Raw genomic sequence first — 15101 nt, forward strand, 5'->3', positions numbered from 1 at the left:
GGAGATCATTATGTATAGCTCCAGTGAGCGGCTCAGGGATTTACTTCTACCAGCAGGGGGAGTTTTACAGGGATTTTGATGCAGTGCTCTGATATGTACTGGAGCAGATGTATCACTTTGTGTAGTGAACTTAAATGAGAACTTGTATTGTCAATGAGAATTTGTAACAAAGTACTCATAGACCCTACCAATGTTGTTAAAACAACAAAAACTGCTGAAATAAAATACAATATACATATTAAACAAAAAGCATAAACTTAAAAAAACTTAGCAAAAATGAGCAATGTTGCCTTTGCAACTAACTGAAAAATTTAGAAGTACTAAAATTGCTAAAACTAAAACTGAAATAAAAATTAATTAAAGCAACAGAACTATTTTAAAAGCAAAACAATACAATATATATTATATTTATTTAATATTAAATATTAAATAAAAAAATTAAATTAAAACTGAAAACATATTCACAGACACTACTAGTGTTGATAAATCTAAACATATAAAAGTGAGACAAATAAAAGTAATGCTGAAATAAAATAAAATATTAGCGAAAAAGCAAACTTAAATTATCAATGTTGCTTTGGCAAATAACCAAGTTAAAGTTAAGTTAAAGTATTGACTAAAATTACAGCTTAAAATGAAATAAGAAATAAAGCTAAATAGAACCATTTAAAAGCAAAACAAACAAAAAACATAAAATTAAAATTAAACCTAAAAATATATATATTCTCTCTCACACACACACACACACACACACGTTGTTAAAACTCAATTTAAATTGTTGAAAATGTTTGAAAGTAAACAAAATATATGAAAACAAAGTATACAATCGAATTCAAAATATTAATAAATATTAGTATTTTATTATTAATTTTATAGTATATAAATAATACTACAATTACACTGCACTCTAAATCTAACATTTTTGGACATTTGTTCAATCCACATAATTTATAGCACCAATATACTGTGAGTGTCAATATATAGAAAATATACAAATAGAAAATATTTGATAGCAGATAAACAATTTTCCCCCTATATTTTAATTACTTTTGGTTGGCAATAGTAGTGATTGGTGTAATTGAAGGGTTCATTCTCTTGAGAGTTTTCTGTCTGCACACTGATCTGTCAGAAACGGTTGATATAACCGGACTCCTGACTGCTGTGGGAGACAGAGATGACAGAAATCATACACTAACTCCTCAATCAAATACTAATGCACGCCCAAGTCTCACCCCCATTTGCCTGTCTTGGAAGCAGGGCTGTCTCCATAGTGATAAGGGCTCTTGATGCGCACTGGGCCTTCATTCAGCTTTTCTAATTTAAGGAAGTGGAGAGGATGGAAGAGCGTCTCGTTTCTTTGAGTGTCTCTCTCACTTTGCCTCCACTATATTTTTGTCTCTATGACAACATGAGTCAAACAATATCTTTTTAATTTCGCTTTGTAACACTGCCAAGTTTCTGAGGTTTGAAGGGTGGCGTCTGTTTACTAAGCTGGAAAAGAAAACCCATTGTGACTATCAACTAAAACGTACATTAGTGTAAACATGTCAGGCGTTTTAACTGGCCTCTCGAGGTTCATTCATAATTTATAGGTCTCTAATTTTCCCCGGAGATGAATGTGGTTACATTGAGTGTGAGATTCTGTTGCCTGAAATTTGAGACATGTAGTTAAGTGAGGGTGTGTTACATGCTCCTAAAACTACCAAGGGTTTGCCTTTATGTCCAATTGAAGATCTCACATGTAGTAAAAAATGAAAATGGTATTTATATATATTTTATACACTACATAAATATACACTACCATATAAAAGTGCGGAGGTGGTAATATTTGTTTCTTCTTTTTTTATTTTTTTTAAAATAAAATGATATTAAAATCCTTCAGAATTCATTCTGATATGCTGATCTGGAGCTCAAGAAACATTTCATACTATATAAAATGTTAAAAACAGTTGTGATGTTTTGTGGAAATCTTGCTACATTAGTTTTCAGGATTTTTGATTAATTAAGAGTTCAAAACAGCAGCATTTATTTGATTTTTTTTGTAACGTTATAGATGTCTTTACTGTCACTTTTGATAAATGTAATGCATCCTTGCTGAATAAAAGTACCAATTCCTTTAAAAAAACGTACATAAATATTCTACATATATACGTTTAAAATTTTCATTATTGCACATCCGAACATAATTGTTATTGAAATTAATGAATATATATGTAATACATATATACAATATAATTTTACTTAATTATATAATGATGATTTTTGAAGAATGTTGCAATATTTTAACACCTAATTCAGCGTTGTTATTTTGCCTCGATAAATTGTATATAGTTTTTCTCTGGACGCGCATTACACTGCAGCAGTTACATTGGCACGTCCACACTGTGATTTACGGTAATCATTCAGTAGTGGGCGGAGTTACGCGGCAGTGGGCGGGGTCTAGTGTGGGCGGCTCTTCACCACCGGCGCTCACTGCGCTCCGAGAGAAGCCTGCAGCGGACGCAACACGCCGTACAGGTAAACCGCTATATTTCATTATTTACAGAAAGCCATGATATCGAGTTTAAACTGTCAGCACGATTTGCATATGTATTTTTACACATTCTCTGAAGTTCTCTGACACGCTGCTATTTCAATTCCTCTAATCCGCGCTTTTGAAGATGTTAATGGGACAGATAATCCTTATTGCTTGAGAAGGGACGCATTGTTCCATTCAGTGCAATGGTGCTGATATAGACTGTAGGCTACTTCAGGTTGCTAGATTATATATAACAGTCATTATTTCCTTTAGATACGATTCTTAACTTTTGAGAATGTGTACCAACTTCACTTCATCTGTTTAAAAATGCTTCTTTGTACTGAAATCTTATTGATTTCATCTCACAGTTTTAGTCTTTATCTTTAAGAGAGTGTATTCTTAATAAAACTAATCTGATCTGCATATGAAAAGGAGGAGACCTGGTCAAAGACATGATTTGGTTTTGTCGCAGAAGAGATTTTGCAGTCCAGCAGAGATGGTGCTGAAACAACAGCTACCCAGTATTAAGCACCGCTGAGGTATTCTGCACCAAAACATCCTTTTATTTTATCAGTACTGATTTTGATGTCCTAATTTTTATGTATACATCTCTGCTGAATTGTCATATATATGGTTGTGGTTACCTTTGATCAGTGTGTTTTAAACACCTGCCATCAAATGCTATGCTGAGAAAGATCAGAATCAGTTCATGCTTTACACACCATCGCCTTGAGACTATATAAAAGACTCCATCAGTGATGATGATGCTTTTTCTGATAAGACACGATGCATTCCTGCATTGGCAGTCTGCCGGTTCACGCTTATTCAGGAAAACAGAGCTGTGAGGTTTAATGCAGCGCCCTGCCTGTACTGGATGACTGATATCTGCGCAGTCCCTGTGTCCCTATATGTGTGAGCCATATATCTCAAGTCCATCGGCATTCAAGTGTTAGCGTGTCCTAATGCTGGACCACTGGTGAGGCGCTTTGACCATCTGCTAGCAGACTGCCCTCTTCGTCAAATACAACAGATGTTCAAAAGGAGATGTTCAAAAAGTTGGACCCCTGCATTCACACACACATATCTTGGTGGGGACTTTCCATTGACTTCTGTTGCTTTTATTCTATAAAAATGCTCTCTGTTGCAGTCACACACACATGAGATAGAAAGTTTGTTCCACTTTGAGTTTATGCTCTAGGACCAGGCCTTTATTTAAATGTATTTTTTTTTCCAGATTTAAACTGGATTTACTACTTTTTTTTGACAAATGAAATGAAAAAAAAAACAAACATTTTTTTACTTTTCCCATTCATTTTCAATGTGGGGTCAATCTGACCCCAAGGAAAAAAAATTTTTTTTTACACACTTTTAGAACAACTAAATCAATGTGTGTTTTTAGATAGATTATTTAGGAAAAGTCACATGCCCCTGAGATGAAGGGAACATTTTTTAAAAATGAAGGAAAAGTCCAGTGGGGTCATCTGGACCCCAAGGAGAGCTTAAGGGTTAAAATAATAAAAGTAATACTAAATTATATCCATGTTATATCCAGTGAGAGTTCTTGTTGATGAAGTTGTCCTTGAGCTGTACTGTTGGGGTTATGGGGGTACACTGAGCATACAAAACATGTTGTGTACCGTGCAAACAAAGGAATCCCAATTACATTATTACAGCCTTTGTTCAAACAATTGCTTCGCCTCCACTTCAGTGAGTGTTATGATTACATTAACATTTTAAAGAGAATGGTCTTTGTCCTTGTCTGGCCATTTTCTGCTTATCCTGGCTTTTATCTGTTTAAAAATGCTTCTTTGTCCTGAAATCCCTTGATTTTGATGTTATCGTCTTTGTCTTTAAGGGAGTGTATTATTAATAAAACTAATCTGATCTGCATATGAAAAGAAGGAGACCTGGTCAAAGGCATGATTTGGTTTTGTCGCAGGAGAGATTTTGCAGTCCAGCAGAGATGGTGCTGAAACAACAGCTACCCAGTATTAAGCACCGCTGAGGTATTCTGCACCAAAACATCCTTTTATTTTATCAGTACTGATTTTGATGTCCTAATTTTTATGTATACATCTCTGCTGAATTGTCATATATATGGTTGTGGTTACCTTTGATCAGTGTGTTTTAAACACCTGCCATCAAATGCTATGCTGAGAAAGATCAGAATCAGTTCATGCTTTACACACCATCGCCTTGAGACTATATAAAAGACTCCATCAGTGATGATGATGCTTTTTCTGATAAGACACGATGCATTCCTGCATTGGCAGTCTGCCGGTTCACGCTTATTCAGGAAAACAGAGCTGTGAGGTTTAATGCAGCGCCCTGCCTGTACTGGATGACTGATATCTGCGCAGTCCCTGTGTCCCTATATGTGTGAGCCATATATCTCAAGTCCATCGGCATTCAAGTGTTAGCGTGTCCTAATGCTGGACCACTGGTGAGGCGCTTTGACCATCTGCTAGCAGACTGCCCTCTTCGTCAAATACAACAGATGTTCAAAAGGAGATGTTCAAAAAGTTGGACCCCTGCATTCACACACACATATCTTGGTGGGGACTTTCCATTGACTTCTGTTGCTTTTATTCTATAAAAATGCTCTCTGTTGCAGTCACACACACATGAGATAGAAAGTTTGTTCCACTTTGAGTTTATGCTCTAGGACCAGGCCTTTATTTAAATGTATTTTTTTTTCCAGATTTAAACTGGATTTACTACTTTTTTTTGACAAATGAAATGAAAAAAAAACAAACATTTTTTTACTTTTCCCATTCATTTTCAATGTGGGGTCAATCTGACCCCAAGGAAAAAAAAATTTTTTTTTACACACTTTTAGAACAACCAAATCAATGTGTGTTTTTAGATAGATTATTTAGGAAAAGTCACATGCCCCTGAGATGAAGGGAACATTTTTTAAAAATGAAGGAAAAGTCCAGTGGGGTCATCTGGACCCCAAGGAGAGCTTAAGGGTTAAAATAATAAAAGTAATACTAAATTATATCCATGTTATATCCAGTGAGAGTTCTTGTTGATGAAGTTGTCCTTGAGCTGTACTGTTGGGGTTATGGGGGTACACTGAGCATACAAAACATGTTGTGTACCATGCAAACAAAGGAATCCCAATTACATTATTACAGCCTTTGTTCAAACAATTGCTTCGCCTCCACTTCAGTGAGTGTTATGATTACATTAACATTTTAAAGAGAATGGTCTTTGTCCTTGTCTGGCCATTTTCTGCTTATCCTGGCTCAAAGAGCACCTTTGTATGACAGCCAGTCGTAATGGAGTGGTTGTTGTGCTCTAAATTTAATGGTTGTGAACACGGCAAAGGGCTGGATATTGGAGCACTATTCTGTTTCAAACCTTCTTGTAAGTGAATTATGTAAAAAGCACTATCTGTGTTATTCAGAAGGGAGATTGAGTCATATATTTGGCCTGATTGTATTTGCATAGTATGATGTTGCGATCATTGATTTCCATTGGCCGTGAACACTCTGAAGATGCAGGTATGCATAACGCATCTCTAATAAAATGGTAGCGAGGCACTAAACCCAGCACCTCATGCATGCTGAATCAATGAGGCTGTAGGATCTAGAACATTCCCTGAGTCAGGCGGACACGCTCCGCTCAGGTCTTGACATGATGAGTCCTCGGGGAGCCCTACATGACCGCGTCTCCAAGCTACTGTTGAATTTAGAGGAATGTGCTTGCAACTGTGTATGGTGATACTCTTACAAAAGGATGATATCATTCAAAATTTTGTGTTGGGTGAAAGAGGGAAAATACGTGAAAGATCCTTAAATAATGTGCAACAGTGCATTTTTGCATCAAATTTTTTAAAAGTCTTCTTTAAAGAGTTATAAGCCATGAACCTATGGAAGCCCATTTCTGCCACTGAATAAAAGATAAAAAAAGTTAATTGCGAAATGTCTTCTCACAATTCTGACTTTTTTCTTGCAATTGCGAGTTTACATCTCACAATTCTGAGAAAAAAAGTCAGAATTGTGAGTTTATATGACGCAATTCTGACTTTTTTTCTCAGATTTGTGAGATATAAACTCACAATGGCGAGTTAAAAAGTCAGAATTGTGAGTTATAAAGTCAAAATTGCGAGAAATAAAGTCAGAATTGCAGGATATAAACTTGCAATTCTGACTTTTTTTCTCAGAATTGCAGGATATAAACTCGCAATTCGTACTTTTTTTCTCAGAATTGCGAGCTATGAAGTCCAGTTCTAAGGAGAAAAAAAGACAGATATGTTCTTAGAATTGTTTTAAAAAAGAAAAGTTTATATCTCGCAATTCTGACTTCATTTCTCACAATTGCGAGTTTACATTTCACAATTCTGAGAAAAAGTCTGAATTGCGAGTTTGTATCAGGCAATTGTGAGATGTAAACTCACAATTATGAAAAAAATCCAGATTTGCGAGATGTAAACTCACAATTGTTAGGAAAAATGTCAGAATTGTGAGATAAAAAGTCGCAATTACCTTTTTAATTTTTTTATTTGGTGGCGGAAACGGCTTCCATATGAACCAAACCAACCAGTTACAAGGTGAATCACAACATTACAAACTTTATTTTGAAGCAACAAAAGCATTTGAAAATCTGAATGATTTTATAGGAAATATTCTGTAAAAATTTTAGGACATATATCTCTATTTGTGTATGTAATTCGGACACTCATTTCTCTAGTTGTTGAAATGAGCTTGGGCTGATTATAAACTCAGTCAGCATCTATACTAGTAATTTTGTGGCATTGGTCTTGCAGTGGCTGGCATGTGGTTTTTTACTTGCATTAGCACAGCTTGAAGTTGGTGAAATCATGGGGATTTTGGTTCATTTGCCTTGATTGCTTGCTGCAAATTTAATGAAAACCAAAGCTCTTCCTACTGTACTGTTTGAAGTAAGGGAAATGTATTAAATGTTCTTTGGTGTTTTATATAATACATGACTTTCCCAGGTTTAAGAAAGGCATTGTGTCTTTGACAGGTTTGACCTTTGGTATCAGATGAATTGACATGAATTTTGAGCAGGTGCAGGCAGTGTGTGAGAGCACAGTTCATTTAGCTTGTGTAAATGAGCAATAGTATGTTCAGAGGGTAGCAATGGGCTCTCACTGGAGAACTGTTCATGGAAAGTGAGCTGCAGTGCTGTGGACCCCAAAACAATGATCTCACTGTTCTCCCGGTGGACTCCCTAAAAGCAGGTCACCGCTACACCCAATTACAGCAAGCATCTAACCCTTGATAATGCACATTCCACAAATGTAGAATCAGTGTTGCCTCAGCCTACATGTTTGGAATTTTTTCCATTATAAGAAATTGAATTAAATTGAATTTCATTTGTATTAATCACTCAGCTGTGTATGTATGTGATAACAACAACAACAACATCAACAACAACAACAACAATAATACATATTATTTTAACAAATGATTTGGAAACAGTATATTAGCTAATAAAAATATATAATTAATTAGTTATATTTAAATGCATTAAAATGATATTCATTTATATTATTTATAAGTTATTTGTTTATTTATAGTCAATTATCTGTATAGAACATATTATTTATTTGAATAAAACACTAATATATAATTAACAGTTATTATTGCATTTAAAGTATATTTATTTCTTTATACATTATTATTTGGGCAGAATATATTATTTATATTCATAAAACAATTATTATTATTATTATTATTATTTTAATGATCATTCAACACCTACAGTATATTAGCTCAAATTGCTTGACTAATAAGAAATGATATGATTTACAGTTTTTTTTTATATATTAACAATCATAATTTATAATAATATATACATTATATATACATTATATTATAATTCCTTTGTTTGATTGTTAATTTTTTTATTCAGAAAATGTGAATTGACCTTGTGAGCTGCTGGATGGACACATGTCTGCTTTGCTGGGAGTGTCTCAAGTTAGATGTTGTCATTGGGGATTGCCCTAAACTGTCTAGTGGTCTAATCTGTCTGCCACTGTTTGACTCTGAGCCGCCCATGGGCCCTTCTCGCTCCGTAACCCTCCCCCACAAGCATGGGGCAGAACAAAGGACTGGCGTCTTTCTCTATACCTTGAAGGCAGCTGATGAGGAGGAGGCCGGTTATCAGCAGAAGAACCATCACCCCATCTGATCCATATATCCCTATAATTTCCCCAGGGCTGGAGGGCAGCGTTATCAATGAAGGTCTTTCACACCCAGTTTATAATCATTTTATGTGTCTGACCTCTGAAGGAGAACATTTCTTTGCAGAGTTGGATATCAGTTTCAGTTTGGGCATGATGAATGTGTTATTGTCATAAAGGCAGATGTTCTCTGTAAACTAATCTGCCTGAAAGATAAATGTGTGTCTGGGAGTGTTTTAGTGTGCGCATGTTTCACACGGTTCAATGATGTATTGAGCTGGGCAACTGTAGTGAGTGATTCAGAGATTGGCTGATGTGACAGTGGGCATGAATGTGTTTTAAGGTGCAACATTTACAGTTTTATCAATATGAAAATAGACTGATGATCACAAGCTATGTTTATGGAAGTTCAGGTTCAAGACTAAATTCTCAGAGAAAGGGACATTTAATAGGATAGAGAAATGAACATTCTGTAAACGTTCATGTTTTCCAAAACCTATAGAACATTCTTGCTGTTGTGGAACATAAATGGGATATTTTTGAAGAATATCCTTGCTACTTTTTTTTTTTATATAATGAACTGGAGCTTTCAAGCTCCAAAAGACAAAAAACACCATAAAACCATAAAATGGTATATAAAATGGTTTATAAAATTCAATTCAATTCAAGTTTATTTGTATAGCGCTTTTCACGATACAAATCGTTGCAAAGCAACTTTACAGCAAATTAAGTTTCTACAATATTTAGCGGTAGTTTATCAGTGGTGACTGTCAGTTAATTTACATATGGCAGAAATGTACGGAAAAATCAATTAAAGACGTAATCAAACAGCAATATAACACTTATAAAAGATCCTTCCCTTGATCTTTTGACATATAAGAGGTCATTGTACTATAACTTATATTGATGCCAATCTGCCAAAACAACAGGTTGTGGAATGTGCCACTCTATGATGTAATAGTGTGGCTAAACCCCGCCTCCGCAGAAGAAGATCAACGCCTGCTTCTACATCACTGACTGCTTAGCCCCGCCCACTGATTCGCGCATGAAGTGTTTACGAGAGAGGCAAACGCAGGTCTACGCCGAAGCCAAATTATAAAAATGGCTCCGAATACAAGAAAATGCTGTTATTACAGATCATTTGAGTTTTTATGCGTTTTTAACCTAAATCACAGCAGCATCCATCTGTGAAGGATGTGGGCTGTCAAACATACACAACTATTAGCCAATCATAGACTCGTCTGAGTCTACAATCCGCCACGCCTATTCAAACAGAGCGTTCTGATGAGGGGGGTCCAAAACAGGACAGAAAATAGCCTATTAATTCTAAATGATGTTGTTTTTGATGCAAAAATATTGATAACATTATAAGTGGACCTCAGAGAACAGTACAAAATAAAAAACAAAGGCAGTTCATGACCCAACATCAACTTTTGATTCAAAACAAGGATGTGTTGATAAATTGGATACTGTCACTTCTTTCATCAAAGTAAAGCTATTTAATAAGTTTAAAAGATTTGGATATAGTGCTTGAATCACACAAACCACTTTATAATATATTTATGCTGCTTTTTATGTTATTTTTGAGTTTGACAGCATTTACTTTCAATAAGTTGAACTGTCCAGGGTATTCACTTAAAAATTCATATTTTGTTTCAGATACAGTATTTCCCACTTTAAAAATACCATCAGGATTTTCATATTTTATATGAGAGCACAGCCAGTGCAGAGTTGCTAGTATAGCACTTTTCACTGCTTCCTTTAAACCTTTCACATGTCTTGAACTGAACACCAGACCTCTTCATAATGTTAGATGTGTGACCGCACTGTCACTCCAGGTGAAAAATTTGAGTTAGGTGAGTCAGATACTCATATTGGTTACTGAAGTTTCAGTGAGTGACCCTTGGGTTGTTCTGGGTGATGGTGTTTATTGGCTCTGCTTTAGGCTTTGGAGAGGAAGAGTGAAGCTCTCTGAAGAGATCGAGCTCTGGATGCTTCTGTCTGTTACGCACAGGCAGCATGTAACGCTTATGGCACAGATTTACGTAACTTGTGATAGTGACATACAGCTAATCCATGAACAGACACTCCCCTCCCTGCATAACTGTAGCCTCAATGATCCCTTTCACTGCCAAAGCCTCATGTCATGCAGTGTGTGTGTGTGTGTGTGTGTGTTCCAGACCAGGATCTGCTCCAGAAAACATTTTTAGAGAGACTTCAGGAGTCACCTTCTGAATAAATTAAATAACTGTCATCCTAGAAAAGAGACTTGGGTGGTTGACATTTAAGCAAGACAAGTAAGGAAAATTAATCTAATCAAACAAGAGGTGAAAATGACTTTCTGTTTGTCACATTTTATGCTAATCTTTGAAAATGTAATGTTATTTGACATTTTATAAAACTGTAAAAGGACATATTGAAGGTATCCAGTATATCAGTATATCAAGTGTTATTAAAACATTTTACACTTTAAAGTAATATCAAAATAATTAATATTTAAGGTATTTTTATTTATTTATATGGGATATTTTTTAGTTAATTTTGGCAGAGTTATATATCATCTACAGTACACTACTGCTAAAATGCTTGGGGTCAGTAAGATTTTTAAAAAAAGAATTTGTAATAGGAATTAATAATTTCATTTCGTCAGAATGCATTAAAATGATTGATAATAATAGTAAATGTTTCTTGAGCATCAAATCAGCATATTAGAATGATTTCTAAAACATAATGCGACGTTGAAGACTTGGAGTAATGGCTCCAAAAATTTTTGCTTTTACATGACAAGAATAAACAGTATTTACAGTATTTTTGATCAAATAAATGTAGCCTCAGTGAGTATAAAAGACTTCTTTCAAAAACATCTAACTGACTCCAAACATTTGAACAGGGGTCCCTAGAATGAATATACTAAAATGTATTTGAAATACATTTATTTCATGCTAAGTATACTACAAATACATTTACAAATGCAATTGCACTTTTAGTATACTAAACTGGTATACTTAAAGTCTGCTAAACTGGATTTTGTACTTAATGCAATTTAATTGTGCAGAAGTAGTGCTAAAGTCCAACTAAAGATGAACTGAAGTATATTTGATTGTGCTGAAGTGGATCTATTGCATCAGGTACACTTTAAATATCTTGCATAATCACAGCAGCATCCATCTGTGAAGGATGTGGGCTGTCAAACATACACAACTATTAGCCAATCATAGACTCGTCTGAGTCTACAATCCGCCACGCCTATTCAAACAGAGCGTTCTGATGAGGGGGGTCCAAAACAGGACAGAAAATAGCCTATTAATTCTAAATGATGTTGTTTTTGATGCAAAAATATTGATAACATTATAAGTGGACCTCAGAGAACAGTACAAAATAAAAAACAAAGGCAGTTCATGACCCAACATCAACTTTTGATTCAAAACAAGGATGTGTTGATAAATTGGATACTGTCACTTCTTTCATCAAAGTAAAGCTATTTAATAAGTTTAAAAGATTTGGATATAGTGCTTGAATCACACAAACCACTTTATAATATATTTATGCTGCTTTTTATGTTATTTTTGAGTTTGACAGCATTTACTTTCAATAAGTTGAACTGTCCAGGGTATTCACTTAAAAATTCATATTTTGTTTCAGATACAGTATTTCCCACTTTAAAAATACCATCAGGATTTTCATATTTTATATGAGAGCACAGCCAGTGCAGAGTTGCTAGTATAGCACTTTTCACTGCTTCCTTTAAACCTTTCACATGTCTTGAACTGAACACCAGACCTCTTCATAATGTTAGATGTGTGACCGCACTGTCACTCCAGGTGAAAAATTTGAGTTAGGTGAGTCAGATACTCATATTGGTTACTGAAGTTTCAGTGAGTGACCCTTGGGTTGTTCTGGGTGATGGTGTTTATTGGCTCTGCTTTAGGCTTTGGAGAGGAAGAGTGAAGCTCTCTGAAGAGATCGAGCTCTGGATGCTTCTGTCTGTTACGCACAGGCAGCATGTAACGCTTATGGCACAGATTTACGTAACTTGTGATAGTGACATACAGCTAATCCATGAACAGACACTCCCCTCCCTGCATAACTGTAGCCTCAATGATCCCTTTCACTGCCAAAGCCTTATGTCATGCAGTGTGTGTGTGTGTGTGTGTGTGTTCCAGACCAGGATCTGCTCCAGAAAACATTTTTAGAGAGACTTCAGGAGTCACCTTCTGAATAAATTAAATAACTGTCATCCTAGAAAAGAGACTTGGGTGGTTGACATTTAAGCAAGACAAGTAAGGAAAATTAATCTAATCAAACAAGAGGTGAAAATGACTTTCTGTTTGTCACATTTTATGCTAATCTTTGAAAATGTAATGTTATTTGACATTTTATAAAACTGTAAAAGGACATATTGAAGGTATCCAGTATATCAGTATATCAAGTGTTATTAAAACATTTTACACTTTAAAGTAATATCAAAATAATTAATATTTAAGGTATTTTTATTTATTTATATGGGATATTTTTTAGTTAATTTTGGCAGAGTTATATATCATCTACAGTACACTACTGCTAAAATGCTTGGGGTCAGTAAGATTTTTTAAAAAAGAATTTGTAATAGGAATTAATAATTTCATTTCGTCAGAATGCATTAAAATGATTGATAATAATAGTAAATGTTTCTTGAGCATCAAATCAGCATATTAGAATGATTTCTAAAACATAATGCGACGTTGAAGACTTGGAGTAATGGCTCCAAAAATTTTTGCTTTTACATGACAAGAATAAACAGTATTTACAGTATTTTTGATCAAATAAATGTAGCCTCAGTGAGTATAAAAGACTTCTTTCAAAAACATCTAACTGACTCCAAACATTTGAACAGGGGTCCCTAGAATGAATATACTAAAATGTATTTGAAATACATTTATTTCATGCTAAGTATACTACAAATACATTTACAAATGCAATTGCACTTTTAGTATACTAAACTGGTATACTTAAAGTCTGCTAAACTGGATTTTGTACTTAATGCAATTTAATTGTGCAGAAGTAGTGCTAAAGTCCAACTAAAGATGAACTGAAGTATATTTGATTGTGCTGAAGTGGATCTATTGCATCAGGTACACTTTAAATATCTTGCATTTAAAGCCTGATATTGTTCAAAGATCATACAGTCCTCATCAATAGTGACATTAAAACACATTTTAGGCTTAATATTAAGAAATGTGCATTGTGCACAAGTAGTACTCCAAATAAAGTTTAATTATACTTTTTTTTATCAGTAAGTCTTGAGCGATATGTCAGTACATATACATTTAAACTATACTTAGTATGAAATAATTGCATTTTCAATATATTACTTTTTTTACTAGAGAATATCATATTAATACAACCAAACATCAAATTTCATGTCAAGATTATTATCGAAGATAAAATAGTCCAGTGAAGATTTGTGCTAACTAATAAAACAGTGGAGAAAGAATAAAAACTACATAAACTACATAGATGCAAACAAAAATAATGCAAAAAAATATGAATAGAATATTTTCTGTGAGATTGTCTGATCTCCTGTGCCTGACTTTGAATATCGTCTATTGTGTCCTAGGAAAACCACCCAATTAGATTTTGTCTGAAGATACAAGTAAAAATTACTTGAAAATCTAAATACTTAAAATATTTAAAGGGGTCCTATTATGCTTTTTCACTTTTTCAACTTTAGTTAGTCTGTAATGTTGCTGTTTGAGCATAAAAAAATCTGCAAAGTTACAAAGCTCAAAGTCCAATTTAAAAGGAGATATTTTATTTAACAGAAATTACTTGGGATTTGTGATATCACAAATACAGACGAATGGGACGAGACCTGGTTGAGCTGCACTAGAGAAGGCAACAAGTGTTATCACTATGTCGGAGACACGCTAGCTTTCCCAAGGCAAGCAAACTTAGAGTGGTTACAATTAGGGATGCTCCGATCCGCCTTTTTTGCCTCCGATACCGATTCCGATACCTAGGGTTTGGTATTGGCCGATACCGATTCCGATCCGATACCAGTGAAGTTTTTTTCCCTCATTTAAATAAATGTAGAATTTATATATCTCTGTGTGTGGAACTGATAATCATTCTTTCACAATCTACTAGATACAGACTACTTCATTATAAAGAAAAATAAAATAAACAAATATGAAAAAATATCAGCCTATGTATATTTATAATCTATGACAAAAATTTATCATAAACTAGGTTAGTGGATAATTCGGCAGCAAAAGTTATTCTAGAAAAATCAGTGCACAATAATTTTAGAAATCCAAACATTTAGTGAAAAAACAATATTTTGTGGGGAACAAATAAAAGTGTTGCAATAAATATGGTAAAATGTTACACATTGCTATTTGTATTATTATAAAATGCATTCATTAAAAACATTCATGAATGTATTTA

The 15101-nt window shown here is 34.3% G+C and overlaps 1 protein-coding gene across 1 annotated transcript in view; it reads left to right on the plus strand.

The window, feature by feature from the left end:
• Window positions 1–2428: 2428 nt before the first annotated feature.
• Window positions 2429–15101, plus strand: part of LOC107555937 (microtubule-associated protein 2-like) — a 129311-nt gene continuing 116638 nt past the window's right edge. The window contains exon 1 of the mRNA XM_016238897.1: window positions 2429–2517. The gene's annotated coding sequence lies outside the window, so the exon portion shown is untranslated. The remainder of the gene's footprint in view (window positions 2518–15101) is intronic.

The sequence above is a fragment of the Sinocyclocheilus grahami genome, unplaced genomic scaffold (assembly GCF_001515645.1).
Source record: "Sinocyclocheilus grahami isolate Dianchi unplaced genomic scaffold, SAMN03320097.WGS_v1.1 scaffold549.1, whole genome shotgun sequence".
Classification (NCBI taxonomy): Eukaryota; Metazoa; Chordata; class Actinopteri; order Cypriniformes; family Cyprinidae; genus Sinocyclocheilus; species Sinocyclocheilus grahami.